This window comes from Triticum dicoccoides, chromosome 3B (assembly GCF_002162155.2).
Source record: "Triticum dicoccoides isolate Atlit2015 ecotype Zavitan chromosome 3B, WEW_v2.0, whole genome shotgun sequence".
NCBI lineage: Eukaryota > Viridiplantae > Streptophyta > Magnoliopsida > Poales > Poaceae > Triticum > Triticum dicoccoides.
The window spans coordinates 73,786,345-73,801,804 of NC_041385.1; the positions used below are offsets into that span (position 1 = coordinate 73,786,345).

The 15,460-nt window shown below is 43.9% G+C and overlaps 1 pseudogene; it reads right to left on the reverse strand.

Moving 5' to 3' along the window:
- Nucleotides 1–11,597: 11,597 nt before the first annotated feature.
- On the reverse strand, nt 11,598–11,706 carry LOC119282976 (annotated as a pseudogene).
- Nucleotides 11,707–15,460: the final 3,754 nt, after the last annotated feature.

Sequence of the window (15,460 nt, forward strand, 5' to 3'; positions counted from 1 at the left end):
TAAACTTGCTGTTTCATAAGCCTCTTGTTTCTTCATAAGCTTATCTGTGGAGTCTTCATGCAAAAGTCTGGAATCTTGTGCTTCTACAGTATGTTTTGGGTAGTCAAACTATATTAAATCTTGCTGTGAGTTTCCTGCTTGTACATAGGGAAAATTTTGTTTTTGCCACTCTAGATTTCGCCAATTTTGCTTATGTCACTCTAAAATTTGACATCTCGTTTTTGCCACTCGTATTTTTGACAATGTATCGCAAATGCCACTCTGTCAGGTCAAACCACGTTTTGACCAAACAGAGTAGGTAAAAGACCATTTTGCCCCTGGTTTTTTGTTTTGCTTTTGCCACTGCAGTTTTCGTAGTCTGAAATTTTGCTAATATCCGACAAGAACAACAGACCCATTGGTTCCGCTGAGTTCATCTGCTAATAAGAAAAGAAAATTATAAACTAGTTAAGCAGCCACGCATCCATATATTCACACATCTCTGATTCATTACACTTTCACACATATCATCAGGAGCGCAAGGTACACCACATACGTATGCTGATACGCATCTCCCTCTCTCCAATTCAGCAGACTTGAACACAAATCAACACCAAGCACGCACTAAGCCCAACACATAACATGCATCTCCGATTCACCATGTGTAGATCAAGTAGGAAGCAACCTAGACGGGGATGTTGGAACCGCAGCCCTCTTGCTACGTCTCCTCTCACTCGAACGGAGGTGGAAGAAGAAGAACAATGGACACGAGAGATTTTTCGGCCGGCACATGAACGCCGCCACGGACACACGAACAACCCAATTTTTTTTTCTTTCCGGTGGCTACATGGCTCTTGCCGACGCACATCACAACCAATACACACAGGGCTTTTTATACCCGAGATACACACGCACGCACTACCAGCCCGGCAACATACCCACGCACACACGTAGTAATCCAACCACTACTGGCCGGCTAACACGCTGACAGCCCATGCATGCATCCATATACCAACTGCCTAGACTAATTCATGTATGACTCGTATGGCTCGGCCACCATCTGCGACAACTAATCCAACTACATGCATGCACGAACAGTCACAGCACACACGACGCTGCGCCAACTGATACGCCGGTCACCACGCCGAGCCGTGGTTTACTCCTAACATGGGAGTGGAGCTACCGCATCTTGGACATACGGGAGCGCTGATTGGAGGCAGCGCCATGGACGCACGGGAGTACGTCGCAGCCATGGAGAAGAGCAGCAGGAGATGGACGACGAGGCGTGCCCACGCAGTCGGCGCTGATGACGAGGCGGAGCTCCGGAAGCGCACAGCCGGCGTTGGAGACGAGATAGAGGCGCGCAGGCCCTTGGGCTCCCATATCCCGGGTGAGCAGGGGTTGCGTCTCCATCCCGGACGAGAGGAGGTAGGGGAGGTGGGTCGTTGCCATCGCTTGGGCACGAGGAGAGCGGCGCAGTGCGAGGAGGTAGGCCCCGACGGCGGGGCTCCTCCACGAGGAGCGCAACCGGCGGCAGGAATCGCGCTCGACCAGGCGGCAGTTGCGGCAGGAGCCGCGCCGGCCGGCAGGGGCGGAGGGCTGCGCGTCCGGCTGGAGGCAGCTGGCTGCTATGGCGCGCGGGGAAGTCGACTGGAGATGGCGACGTGGTGGCCGGATTTTGGTGGCGGCGCCCGTGATTGGGTGCGGGTGTGTGCTGCGGGTAGGTTAGCTTAGGACGAGTATGTGTATAGATTAGGGTCCGGGTCACTACCAAAGTGGACCCACAAGTCAGTAGGGGCAACTTATGTCATTTTTGGAAAAACTGACAGGTTTTTTCCTGGTCAACTGGGTAGAAGAAACGGTCAACTCATGAAAGTGTAACAGAATGGCATTTATGATACATTGTTAAAAACTAAGTGTGGCAAAAGTGAGATGTCAAATTTTAGAGTGGCATAAGAAAAATTGGCAAAACCTAGAGCGGCAAAAACAAAAATTTCCCTTGTACATATTACGTGATATTTCTGATCATACACGACATGATCTTACAGTCAAAATATAGTTGTTGTTTAATCTCCTTTTTTTTGCATAGAAAGCTACATAGTTAAATTTGACTAGGAACCAACCAGCATCAGCTGAGAACTATGTCCCACTAAAAAGTCCTATAAGTATTAGTTTACAGAGGGAGTATATGATAATTAATCCAATCAGTACATGGAACTGTTCTGAGCCTTGAGATCTGGTACAATTACTATGAGCATAGTCCAGTCAGTACACGGTACTCTAAAAACGGACTAGCTTATCTTAGCTACTGCTAATTAATTCGGTTAATCAGTTCTACCTGTCAAAGCTAGATATAAATAAATGTGCATGTGCAATATTGAGCAAGATACATAGTAATAACACGAGCAGTTTCGTTAGAAAGTGATCCACCATTTTGTATTCTACCACTACTATGACAAAAGAAACGTACTCCATCTGTGCAACATATATAGATCAGAAGCTAATTGCCTTGTCGAACAGACTGATTCAGCTACTGAGTGATTGGTATGATCGATGTTCTGGTCGACTTGCTTCCTTCTGGGAGGCAATGGAACTGAAGAAGTGATGCATGTGTGTTGGCGTCATCGCGAAACCGAAGTCCTTTTTCTTTTTCTTTTTTTCTTTTTTTGCATTTTGAGAGGTGGTTACAAACGCCAAGTCACCAGAGCAATGGCTCCTGGCGTCAGTTTATTGACAATCTTAAGACTATAATTCGAAGCCTTAGTTGAGCAGATTGTCTTGTTGTTAAGCAAATGGGCGATGGTGTTGCATTATGATGCATGCTTGCCTTTGATGCTCTTGGTTGATATGTCCTTTGAGCGATTAAAGATTATGTTTCTATTGATTCTAGTAGTAGTTGATGTAGTACTATATAGCTGTTCATGCTGTGTGCTGTGTTGGAATGAAATTGTAGGTTCTGGGAGCCATTAGTCATTTATATGTTGAAATAAAGCTGAAGCAAATCTCTCCGTGCGTAGCAAACACTCGAATCCCATTGTTAGATTGTGGAGCAAAATAAAGCCTCCTCAGGGCGTCTGGTTCTGGGCCGTCGGATTAGCTGTCCAAAACGATCCTGGCCGTCGGATGTTCAGATGGAGCGATCTGGACCGCCGGATCGAAGCCGACACTGCTACAATGAATAGCGTGTGCTCGGGTTCGTGCCACCGCCGGTAATTCCCGTGCCCCACTGAGGGTATTCTCTTCTTTTCACACACGCACGTATAAAAGGCAACTCGTCCGTGGTGGAACCCTAGCCGCATCTCTCCTTTCCCATTCCTCAGCCTTCGCCCCTCGCCCCAACTCCTCTCTCTCTCTTCCTCCCGTCCCTCACGCCACCCTGCCTCCTCTCCTCCCGTCGCCGTCGACCACCCTCCCCGCCCACCGCCAATCCTCCCCGCCCGCCACCGCCGCAAACCATCCTCCCCGTCCGCTGCCGCCCCGCTCTCGCGTCCACGCTCGCGCTCGCGATTTCCCCCTCCCTGCTTCTGCCGCCGACGCGGGTCCTCTCCATCAGTCCCCTCTCGCCGCCCCTGACACCCCTTCTCCTCTAGTGCCAGGAGGGAAGGACCCACTCCCTCGTCCAGGTGAGCCTCCCGCCGGCCGCGAATTCCTCTGGTTTCTCTGCTGTCCCCGGTTATCTCTGAGTAATCTCGTGCTTTCCTTTTCTTGGTGATGATGCAGTTCTTGACAGACGAGGGGGCCATCCCAACACCCTAGGAGGAGGGGACGAGGGAGCAGGTCATCTGCGTGGGACATGGAGATTCCGGCTTGGAAAAATCAGATATTGCGGGCATGTGCGTCAGGCTGGAGTTCCTGATTTGTTCTGTTTTCGCTTCTTGCTCCTGCAGATTGTGACGGATTGGGCCAAGGCGGTGGCATGTGAGGAGAGGGTTCCCCCGAGGCGAGGGACGGCTGCGGTCCTGACCTGTCGTTCTTACACGTTAGGGGTAAGCAAGAACGCAAGATATTTGCAAATGTGTGGCCATGGTTTCTTTGAATATTTGCGAAAATGATTGTTAGTTCCACACAATTTGGAGCCGCTGTACATGTGAATCAAAACCTACTGGCAGTGTTTTACTTACATTTTGATTTTACATTTTCTATGGTCTTCATATACAAGACGAATTTAAAACGACATCTCATTTAAAACTCCTATAAGATCAACATATGCATCTGCAATTGATGAAGTTTCATAGGATTGGTGGACTGGTCTAGGTAGAGAAGTAGATTAGTAGAGTAGATAATGTGCATAGCTCTTTTGCCGCAGCTAATATATGATTGATTAATGGCCACATGAGAGATTACCAAAGAACAAAGCTCTCTGTTACTTCACTTACGTGATCCTCTTAGCAGCCCACAAGATGTCTGATGTAACATGATTATTTTTAGGCGTAGCTCAAGTTTTGAAGGACATTGTTCATTATAGTGTTTTCTAAGTATCAGTTTTCAGGGATGATTGTAGCTGGATCCAGTCTGTAGTTGTTCTTGGAGACATACTGAGTTCATCCATCCCACTAATTAACTAGAGCAAGTTGAGCCGTGATATAGAAGTTATTTGTTCTTGCTTGCTTTTTCTTGTGTTTATATTCAGGCCTAACTTCACCAATTTGTTGTTCCTTTATTTTCTAACTCTTCATCCATCCCACTAATTAATTAGAGCAAGTTGAGCCATGTATATGTTTTTCTTCAGGGTTTGGACATCAATGCTATATTTCTCAATTTTGTGGCTTTCGTACCATTCTCATTGGGAATGATTGTCCCGTGTGATCTATCATGGTTATTCTCTTCAGCATCCAGTCCTATGCTAGCAAGAGTAATGACACAAGTGGATATGCCAAGCAAATATGTCCTGCTTGGATCATATATGCTTCTGTAACAACACTGATTCAGGTAGACAGTTATAAATTTACCACAAATAGAAATAAGCTTTCTATACACTGATAAATAGAGCATTGGTGCACTCGCTCAATTCTGAAATTATTCATATTTATGGCTTAGTATAGTATACAAGTTATTCTTTATCTGATTCAAAACACTACACTTTGTTGCTGTTGCAATCAGCATAATGGTCTTTCTTTTAGATATTATTGAAGCTGTATAAACAACATGTGCTTTTGCGGATGCAGATTGATACCTCCTGTTAATTGGCTGGTTGCAGTGGCGACACATCAAGGTGCAAGGCAGCGGCAGCAAGTTCATACTACGGGAAGGGAAGATCTCCTACTATTTTTTATTCTCCATGACATAGGTGAGCTGCCACTTTCTTCCCACATGTTCGTGCTGATCAAGTAACGCCCAGAATAAATTGTGATTGCGATTAGTATCTGTAGATATTGGCCATTGGCTACATTTGTCAGTACTATCATTCTACTCGCTTGTGTAGCAGCCACTAATGTGATTCTTTGTTGCTTCTTTGCAGACATTTGATTAAGTCAAAGGCAACAGGACTATCTGATATGTTATCGACGTCTAAAACCCATCTTAAGTTTTGTATCTTATTGATTCGGTCATTTACTCTGGTAAAAAGTGTTAATGATGGAGAAATGGGTGAGTTAAATAATGCAAACCAGCAAACAAAATGTTAGTTGTTTCCGCACAAAAAATTGCTTTTCTTTAAAATTTTGCTCTGTATATGTTCGACGCTTGGATTAGTTACGTGTGCATCTAACCTAAGTTTGTATATCATGACGATCATCACTTCTAAGTGAATACTGTCTATTACCAGTCAAATGTACCTATCTATTCTCTTTGCATTTCACCTGCTTTTATATTATGTCTGTCACCGGGTTAGTTAAAACGTACTGTATGGGGTGCGGCTGGCAGTAGGTGCCTCGCCTCTTCTGATTCACCCTGCTGCACCTCTTTTCCATCCTCTGATTCACCCTACTGTGCAGTAGGTGCCTCGCCTCCTCGGCACTCTCCAAGAGCCTAGGTGAGCTGCTGTCTGTTCTCTGCCCATAATGTTTTTCCATTTTGTATGTTTTTCTCCATAGTTGTTAATCAGTTAATCCCGCACTGGATTGGGTAGTAGCATTGTCTACTGGATGCTTACCAATGGAATCATCTGGGCTAAGAAAATGTACTCTATTTTGATCTCTGATGCCACAATTTCCTGATATTAAGTAGTGATGCTTACATGGCTACCTTCTGTCTGATGCGAACTTTTGCCATGTACTGTAGTAATATTTAGTCGTTGTGAGATGTAGATTTCCAGAAATATCAAGGGGTTGGGATATTGCATATTTAGGCCTGAATTTTGTCTTGCCAAAACTGTTGTACATATAGCGATTTCTTCAACTTCTGTATGGTAGTAACTATGGCTGAAAGACCAGCTCACTTTTGTTCTGAAATGCATAATTAGTACTTACATTACAGCTCTGAAAGGTTCTCACCTAATTTATGCTTCTAATAAAACTGGGAATATACTCATCTGGCTACATTCATGTGATGTTATAGTTATTTATTTTGTAATATTCTTCATTCCTTGGAACTCATTAACATAGTTATTTATTTATTTTTGTTATAGATTATTTACATGTTCAAGTAGCTTAATTATCTGATAGACATATTTGGAAACAGGCGGGACATGGCAGGGCTTTGATTTCATGGATCATTCCGCTGTCCTGCTAACAAGATTGAGGAACAAAGGAAGTTATGGGGAAGACTGGTCATGTTGTTAGTAAGAAAAGATCGATCAAGTCAGCAAGAAGAAAACAAGAGGAAAATTATGAGGCGCCATGGGAAGGATGATTCCTTCCTCCTACTAACTGCGCCCTGATTGCACGCATGTGTTTTGTTGAACCAATGCCTCCTGGTATACTATCTTTTTCTTTGTCAGATTTCCTTTCATTGCAATGACCATTTGGGGCTCCCTTTAGTATTCGGCCTTGATGTTTGCATATATAGGGACATATCCAAATAAGCAACTTATGACGTGCTTGTGTGATAGCACATAGCAGCATTAAACCCCACCATGGTTAATTTATTTAAAATGTAAAATCAAATCAAATCTGGAATAGAAATGTTAAGTTGGCATTGAGAGTAAATAGTAGGCCTTGATGTTTGCATATATAGGGACATGTCCAATTAAGCAGCTTATGTCGTGCTTGTGTGATAACAGCATTAACCCCTTCCATGGTTAATTTGTTTAAATCTAAAATGACATCAAATCTGGAATTGAGATTGTTATATTGGCATTAAAGTTTACATTGCACATGACTAGACGGTGTTGATAATGTAAGATGGATCGAAGTGTCTTGCCCTTGTTCGAGGGGACGCGTGCGTGTTATATGGCAGGGGCATATCCCTGGATGCATACATAGTTTGGATTACAAGTCAAGGCATGAAGAGATAGAAAGAAATACAATAAGGTTTGAATAACGGACTTCCTATTCTATCTCTAGTCTAACTATAACTTGTAGGACTCTCCAGGTGCGCCTCTACCATATCTCAATGATTGTTAACACCCTCCCTTAATCACAACCGTGATAGGTTGAGATTATGCTTGAATGCTTCATAGCTTCGTGTGGGCAATGCCTTTGTAAATCCATCCGCAACCTGATCTTTAGAATGGACAAATCTGATTTCAAGTTGTTTATTTGCAACTCGTTCTCTAACAAAATGAAAGTCTATCTCAATGTGTTTAGTTCTTGCATGGAAGACTGGATTGGCAGAAAGGTATGTCGCACCAAGATTATCACACCATAAAATTGGAGCATGTTCATTACGTACTCCAAGTTTCTTAATCATAGACTGCACCCAAATAATCTCCGCTGTAGCATTTGCTAGGGCCTTATATTCTGCTTTTGTACTTGACCTGCAAACTGTAGCTTGTTTTTTTGCATACCAAGAGATCTAATTTGAACCATAAAATATTGCAAAACCACCAGTAGACCTTCTGTCATCTACACACCCTGCCCAGTCAGAATCAGAAAAGGCACTAACAAGAGTGGACGATGACTTCCTGAATGTCAACCCAGTATCTGGAGCACCTTTAATGTATCTCAATATGCGTTTTGCAGCTGTCCAATGAGTGGTAGTGGGTGCATGAAGAAACTGGCATACCTTGTTTACAGCAAATGAGACGTCAGGTCTAGTAAGGGTCAAGTACTGAAGTGCACCTACTATGCTTTTGTATCTTGTGCCATCCTCTTGATTCAAGAGTTCTCCATCTGTAAGAGACAATTTTTCTGTACTGGACAAAGGTGTTGGTGCTGACTTACAATTCTGCATGTTAACCTTTCTGAGAAGATCAGTTGCATATTTTTCCTGTGAGAGGTGGAGGCCATCATGATCTCTTTTTACTTCAATACCAAGAAAGAAATGCAAGTCTCCAAGATCCTTCAAAGCAAATTCCTTCCCTAAGTCCTTTTGTAATGCTGTCACTGCTTCATTGGATGAACTAGTAACAATGATGTCATCAACATATATAAGTACAAATATGCATGTATTTGACTTGTTATAAATAAACAGTGAAGTGTCAGACTTAGAAGGAACAAAACCAAGTGCTTGCAATTTCTGACTTAGACGAGAATACCATGCCCTTGGAGCTTGCTTCAGTCCATATAGTGATTTATCAAGCTTGCAAACATGGAAGGGTGCATCTTTGTTTTCAAACCTAGGAGGTTGTTTCATGTAGACTTCCTCTTCTAGAACACCATGAAGGAACGCGTTCTGTACATCTAGCTGTCTTAGGCACCATCCTTTTAACACAGCAATGGACAAAACAAGACGGATGGTAGCAGCTTTCACAACTGGACTAAACGTATCCTCATAGTTTATGTCGTACCTTTGTTTGAAACCTTTAGCAACAAGCCTTGCTTTATAGCGATCTATAGTTCCATCAGACTTTCTTTCAATTCTAAATACCCATTTGCAATCAATCAAATTTTACCTTTAGCCCGAGGAACTAAGTGCCACGTTTTATTTTTCTGAAGTGCCAAAAATTCTTCTTCCATAGCTTTCCTCCAACATGTATCACTGAGTGCATCCTCGAGATTATTGGGTTCACCTGCCGAGCATGTCAAACCATATTTAAGAACATTCTTATAACTAACTGGTTGAATAACCCCCTTTTGTAGGCGTGTACATCCAGGTCTGTTGGGCGCTACAGGGGTGTTGGGCGCAGAGGATCCAGGATCCTGATCAGAAGCTTCTATAGAGCCTGGCACATCCAATCTCGAAGCAGACTCGGGCTGATCTTCTGTGGCAGAGGTGGAACACACAGGTGAAGCAGCTGGTGCAGAAGATCCCGGCCCAGCTGGATTACCGCCAGGACCAGCGCGCGCATGCCGCCGCACGTAAACCTGCGGGTCGGCAGTAAAACTTGTGCCAAGCCGCGTCTCACCCTGCCACGTGGGCGAAGGTGATTGGTGCGGGCCTGTCTCCTCCTCTGATTGGTCTCGGGGCCGCCTCGTGGCCGTGCGTGGACCGCGTGTGGGCGAGACAGACGCACCCTCCTGACGCGCCTCTGGGTTCGCCTGTCGCGCCTCCAATCCCGAGGAGAACCTGGCAGGTTGGTCCACCTGACGCGTCTCTGCCGATCCCGAGGCAGATCCTCCGGCAGGGTTGTCTCCCAGTGGGAAACACATCTGATATAGCTCATTTTGGGCAGAGTTTTCACTGTTTTTTCATTGTTTCCTTCTATTCTTCAGTACATGTTCCTGTAGCATCACATGCCTCATTTTCACGGTTAGCAGAATTAGTCAATTGATCATTATAATTATCACCCCGTGATCAATACCGGATAAGTGTGAAGGAAGAAGTAAGATTTCTTTGCGGAGTTGGGCTCCGGCATTGGGATGAAGATGGGCAAAAGGAAAAACGGTTTCATCGAAGACAACATCCCGAGAAATATAGACACGCCCAGTTGGAACATCAAGGCATTTGACTCCCATGTGTTGAGCACTGTAACCTAGAAAGACACATTGTGTGGATTGAAACATAAGTTTACGATTATTATAGAGACGAATATTGGGCCAACAAGCACAACCAAAGACTCGAAGAGAGGTGTAATCTAGTTTGGTGAGAAGCAATTGGTCAATAGGAGTTTCATTGTTGATGACCCGACTAGGGAGCAAATTGATAAGACGGACGACAGTTAGGAAAGCCTCATCCCAAAATTTGAGAGGCATAGAGGCACCAGCTAGAAGAGCTAGCCCTACCTCAACGATGTGTCTACGTTTGCGTTCAGCAGAACCGTTCTGTTGATGAGCATGAGGACACGAAACATGATGAGAGACACCAAGTTGTTGGAATAAGGAGTTGAGTTCTCGTATTCACCGCCCCAATCAGATTGGACGGTTATAATTTTGCGATCAAACTTACGTTCAACAAGTGCTTGGAAATTTTTGAAAACTTGAAAAACATCAGATCTTTTCTTAAGAAGATAGATCCATGTATATTTGCTATAATCATCGATAAAGCTAACATAGTAGGAGTGACGACCAACAGAGGTAGGGGCTGGACCCCACACATCAGAAAAAATAAGATGCAATGGTTCTGTAGAAACACTAGTGGAAATAGAATATGGTAACTGATGAGACTTAGCTCTCTGACATGAATCACAAATGGTTTCACTACTAGGCTTGCCAACAAACGGGAGCTGATTATTTCTAAGCACTTGTTGAACTATAGAAAAAGACGGATGTCCTAAGCGTGCATGCCACCTCTCCGATGAAAGTGTGATGACACCCCAAGCTTGTTTATTTGAGCTTCTAAATTGAGAAATCAATGGGTATAGTCCTCCCACGCATCTACCGTGATGATGGATTTTCCTCGTGGCCATGTCCTTGATCAAAAAGAAGAAAGGATGAAACTCAACAATAACATTATTATCAATGGTAAATCGATGAACAGATAGCAAATTCTGTGAGGCACTAGGTGTGTGTAAGATATTTTTGAGATGTAAGTCTTTATATGGGGTTTGATAATAGAATGACCAATGTGACTTATCCGCGTACCTGCACCATTGGCGGTGTGGACTTGATCATGGCCATGATATTTTTCTTGCACGGTCACTTTTTTCCAGCTCTCCTGTGATGTGATTTGTAGCGCCACTATCAAGATACCAATTGGTATCGACTCCATATGAGGAAGCAGCAGCAACTCGTTTCTTTTGATAGTTGGGATCCTCGGCATAGCGCCAATTACAATCTTTGGCTATATGGTTAGTTTTTTTTTGCAAATTTGGCAAGGGCCAAACTCATCCATATCATACCCACGGTTTGTGTTGGTGTTGCCTCCGCTGGGTTATCCACCTCCTTGGTAGCCCCTGTTGTTGGAGTAGAAGGGGCGACCACCGTTTTGACGACTGCCACCGCCGCCTTGCTGGTTCTGGTGATAGCCACCATGGCCGCCACCACTGGAGTTGTGGCCGCTAGGGTTGTAGCCGCCGCCACCACCGCTGCGAGATCCACCACCGCCGCTGGAGTTGCCCTTGGAAGGGCCGCGATAGCCCTTGGTAGGGCCCCGACCACCACGAGCAGCGACATTCGCAGAAGACTTGAAGCCGCCAGAGGAGTTGGACCCTTGGAACAACTCGACCCTTTGATCAAAGTTGGACATAAGGGCAAACAGAAGGTCGATGGAGAGTGGCTTGGTGCGGACGTCCAGGGCGGAGATCAACGGCTGATAGTCAAGATCCAGCCCAGAGAGGATGTGGGAGATGAGTTCATCATCGTCGAGCGGTCTGCCAGCGGCTGCCAAGTCATCAGCTAGCGACCGCATGTAGGCGAAGTAGGTGGTGACATCTTGTGATCCCTTCTGCGCGTTGGTGAGGGACATCCGAAGATTGTTGATGCGGCTGCGGGAGGTTGAAGAGAACATGTTTTCCAGGTAAGTCCAGAGAGCGCGCGAGGTGGGGATTGATACTACCTGTACGAGCACTTCTTTCGTCAGATTGTTCAGAAGATAGCCGAGCATGAGCTGGTCTTGCCTGACCCAGATCGCGTGCTCAGGATTGGTGATGGTATTGTCCTTCCCGTCCTTGTCCTTGACGGAAACAAGTTTGGCCGGCTCAGGATCAGTGCCGTCGAGGAGACCATAGAGGCTGGCGCTGCGAACTTGAGGAAGGATTTGGGCACGCCATAGGATATAGTTTTGGCGGGTGAGTTTCTCTGTGACTTGGGTGTTTAGGGCTGTGGTGGAGCTTGAGGAAGATGCCATGGCCGTGGGTGTTGGATTTTGGGAAATAGGTTTTTGGGTGATTTGGTTTGTAGCTAGACGAAGTAGAAGAGGCCTGCTCTGACTACCATCTAAGATGGATCGAAGCGTCTTGCCCTTGTTCGAGGGGACGCGTGCGTGTTATATGGCAGGGGCATATCCCTGGATGCATACATAGTTTGGAGTACAAGTCAAGGCAAGAAGAGATAGAAAGAAATACAATAAGATTTGAATAACAGACTTCCTATTCTATCTCTAGTCTAACTATAACTTGTAGGACTCTCCAGGTGCGCCTCTACCATATCTCAATGATTGTTAACAGATAACAGATCATTCGCATGTCTGATGCTGCTGAAACTCTTAAAGGTGATTTCTACAATCCTATTTTGTTACTATCTGCAACCATTACTTTAAGCAACTCCGCACGATAGTTATGGCTTGATTTTTAAGTTCTTTTTGCCCGTCTCCCTGTTTAGGGAGATGTATGTGTGTTCTTGAAATTGTTGTACTCGTGTGAGTTCAGTTGTTGAACCAATACATAATAGTGATTGAACTTGGATTTTTTTGCTTCGTATTGATTTGGAAGTTATACATAAATACCCAGGTGTATGTCTTTTTTATTCAGCAAAGTGAACATCTATACTCAAATTTTTCAATGTCAGATTACTATCCACACCTATATGCTTTTTGTCGAAGTATGATGGTTAGCTTGAATTATGTCATCTTGATTATGTGCCATTTTTCTTTTGATCATTTTCTTACAATATGAAAATTCTTGCTTAAATTTTGAGTTCGTTTAGGCTAATATTTCTTTTTTGATTTTGAGTTCGTTTTCCTTTTCCATAGGATGGCTATGATAGAAAAAAAACTGTGTATACTATCATGGTAAATTATATGTTGCTGCATAATTTGTTCGGATAGTGTTTTATCTGTAGCCTGCAGGCTTTGAGCACTTGCCAACTAAGCATGTATTTCTGTTCAAGTACTAGAAGATAACCAGACTCACCTTTGCATATATTTTTGCAACAAAATTGAATATGTACTGAACTTGCGCTGAATATGTTCATGTTTGTGTTCCAGTGGGAAGCTTTTTTTTGGTAACTGATATTTGATTCCATATTATCTTTTTTTGTAAGTAGTGCATGTTCGTGTTTGTATATTAATGGGAAGCAAAAAAATGTTCCTGTTAAATTCCTGCAAGATAACCATACTCACCTTCGCATATACTGTTTCTGAAACGAATTGAATCATGTACTGAACTTGCACTAATTATGTTCGTGTTTGTGTTTCAACCGGAAGCAAAATTCATTGCTGTTAATTCAATGCAAGGTAACCAGACTCACCTTTGCATATGTATTTTAGTTGAAAGAAAATTGAACCATATCTGCTGGGTACCGACAAGGGCATCTATTGGTTCCTTCTGTTACTTTTATTCAGCTTCTGTTGGCTTTGTTTCCGTCTTCCTTTCCTGATTAAGATGTGCGCTATCTCCTGATTCCATCGGTGCAGCGGGCAGCTAGAAAGGGGGGCATGGCAGCATCCGGCGACTCCCAACCCTCGTGAGCTCGGACCCTCGCCGCCTTCTTCGCTTCTCGAACCCTCTCGTGTTCCTCATTGGTGTGCGCAGCCACACCAGTGCTGCCCCAACTCCCGCGTCGTCAAGCCCATTTCCCTCGCCCTAACCTAGGGTTGGGCAAGCTCGCTGTCGTCCGCCTCGTTGGCCCACCTACCGCGCATCGGAGAGGGGCTTTTCTCTGGGAAGACGCATATGTCATTGCCGTTATATCAGAGGGCACCATCACCCAGCCACCCAGGTTGCTCTCTTTCTCCCTCTCTCTGATGTCAACTTGATTTCCTCATTTTTTTTAGTACTGTAGGCTTTGCTTATCAAATTGCAATTGTTTATGGTGTTTTTTAATATACGTTTCTGAAATCTAATCTGTTTGTGCTGAATTAGTTGTTGTGGTCACAAGTTAATCTTTTTGCTTCACTGAAGGAGGCTTGCGGGTTTACCTTAAGCATCTTATCTTAAACAATGGTCAACATTAACTATTCGGTTAGGCACCCAGTAGAGGTTTACCTATCATTGTATCAAAGAGCTTACTGATTCCATTTGCTCAGCAAAGTTTTGAGATATTCCATCATAATTATCTAATTGTAATGCTTTTATGATGCAGGACTAATATCTTGTGATGTGGCTTTCTTGTATCCCATTTGCCCTGCTGCTCCTGAAAGAGATACCATTTTGTTGGTGTTTACTGGTTAATCCTTTTGCATATTTTTACGGATGGATACTCGATGTGCTCGGTTCATATCGTTGCTGATACTTGCCTTCTCTTGCTGATTTCCCAAATCATGCAGATAGCTATTTTAGTATGGGTTAGGCAATATCCCTTTGTAAAAAAGGAGTACCTAGAACTCATCTAGATGAGACGTAATTTGGTCTCATTCACCTGGAAAACAAGAACGGATACAACCCACGTCAGCACACACGCATTTTATAGCATCACATCCAATGGTTATAAAAGGTGAATGCGACCAAATTAAATCTCATCTAGATGAGTTCTAGCAAAACTGTTGTAAAAAAGTATATATGTATGTCACCTTTTGTATGAGTGAAATATTCATCAGCATTGTAGTGGACATATGCTCTTTGTGCTAAATTTGATGTTTTCTACTGAACCATATTTAGTTTGTAATGGATTTCGATTCTTTGTACCAGACTAATGCTTCCCTGAGAAATAGCAGACGCTGGATCATTGCCTTAGACAATCTTCCTCATGTGTCTTTGAGAAATCATTTTTTGTACCACCTTCATTGCAATTCCTCGTGTGTCTTTGAGAAATCCTAATGCTGGATCACTGGCTCAATTTTTCCTTTTGTATCTATTTGGTGCCGCTCTACCTATATCTTTTTTTGTACCACATTCATTGCAATTATGAATACAACATTTGGTCGGACATAAGGTTGGACTGCTTTGAGTTGTTTACATGTCTCGCTTCGAGTTGTTTTAATTTTGATGAAAATGCCCATTGGATTGTTGCATCATGATGTTGTTCTTGCATCTTTGATTTGATACCTTTATTACCAGGTCGGATACGACCACACACGACAGGGGTGCGGGGTGCGGCAAGCCGCAGTTTCCATCTAGTATTACAGATGGGGAAGGGGTTTGGAGGGAGAAGGGGGTTTGGTGAAGGGAAGGGATTCACCAAATCCCACAAAAGCCCCAGAACTGTTGGGGCTTAAAAACCTCCTGAACACTAAGCAGACGATGAGA